We start from the raw sequence: 1,234 nt of genomic DNA, 5'->3' as shown, positions 1-1,234 counted from the left end.
TTTCCCCCGGCAAGGTTACTGTTCACGGCGGCAAGCTTTCCCCGGCAGGTTACTGTTCACGGCGGCAAGCTTTCCCCGGCAAGGTTACTGTTCACGGCGGCAAGCTTTCCCCGGCAAGGTTTTTGAGGCAGTAAACAACCTCGGATGAAAATGTGTCCAAAAACAAAGTTGACCGTTTTGACGAGACGAAAAACTTTCGCGTTGAACGTTTCCTGATTCGAGGCCATCTTCTGGGCCAAAACACTCACGCATTACATCAGACACTTGCCAAGACATGTCTGGTCTTCCGCGTCATATTTCGCCTCTTGACAGGGCTGCATCTAGATAGCTCTAACTTTTGCATGCGAACGCGGATTGAGATGATTTTTATATCAAAATCGACCGATTCGACGAGACGAAGACAATTCATGTAGAGCATTCCTTCATCCGAGATTGTCCTGGAGGCGTACTTGACCAAAAAGCACTCATAACACCTAAACATGACAATCTGAGTGTAGTTTTGGTCTTTGATATGATGCCGAATGATTATGGTCCAAACATCAAAGTTGTTCCACTCGGCAATGTGAAATTTCTCATTTAGAATATTTTGTCATTTGAGGCCATCTCCATTGCATTCTGCATTGCGCCAAAATCATGTGTCAACAGCTTTTGACACTAGTGTAGTATCAAAAAATATCTTATATTATGAAACAGAGGGAGTAGCAAACATGCATATAGAAGGAGAAGAGCAGGTACGTACGTACCATTCGGATCTGCTCAGCAGTCAGCACCAACCGAAAGTCACCATGCATGCATGAATGTCTCAGATTAGCCAAATTCATTTTTCAAAACGACCAGCTAAATCCGTACGTAATTGGGTCAGCGAATTGAGAAGCGTTAGTTCATTACTATACCGTTCTGCCAGTTCTTGGCGGGCAGGAAGTGGTAGGCGGGCCTGATGCCCACGCCATGGCGGACTAGCGAGCTCTCCGCTACGACATCTATGCACAATCCAATAATCCATTCCATCACCTCGATCATCGTCCCTCTCCCCACATGCGGGCATGGCTCCAAACTACCGTTACCGCCATCCAACGGTTGGATGATGCTCAAGTACACCAGTAGTAAAAAAAACATCTTTTGTGTTACATACACGGTGAGTACCAAGCATGCAAGCATAGATCATTAACACGTCGTGTACGAATAACAAATTAATTCAGATCCATCACACGGTGCCGGTGTTGGAGAGCTTCGG

At 45.9% G+C, this 1,234-nt stretch overlaps 1 pseudogene; it reads right to left on the bottom strand.

Annotated features, from left to right (window-relative positions):
- LOC119358399 overlaps nt 1-1,020 on the bottom strand; it is a 14,054-nt pseudogene extending 13,034 nt beyond the window's left edge.
- Between the last annotated feature and the right edge of the window lie 214 nt (nt 1,021-1,234).

The sequence above is a fragment of the Triticum dicoccoides genome, chromosome 2A (genome assembly GCF_002162155.2).
Source record: "Triticum dicoccoides isolate Atlit2015 ecotype Zavitan chromosome 2A, WEW_v2.0, whole genome shotgun sequence".
Classification (NCBI taxonomy): Eukaryota; Viridiplantae; Streptophyta; class Magnoliopsida; order Poales; family Poaceae; genus Triticum; species Triticum dicoccoides.
This window is presented reverse-complemented; position numbering and strand designations above follow the sequence as displayed.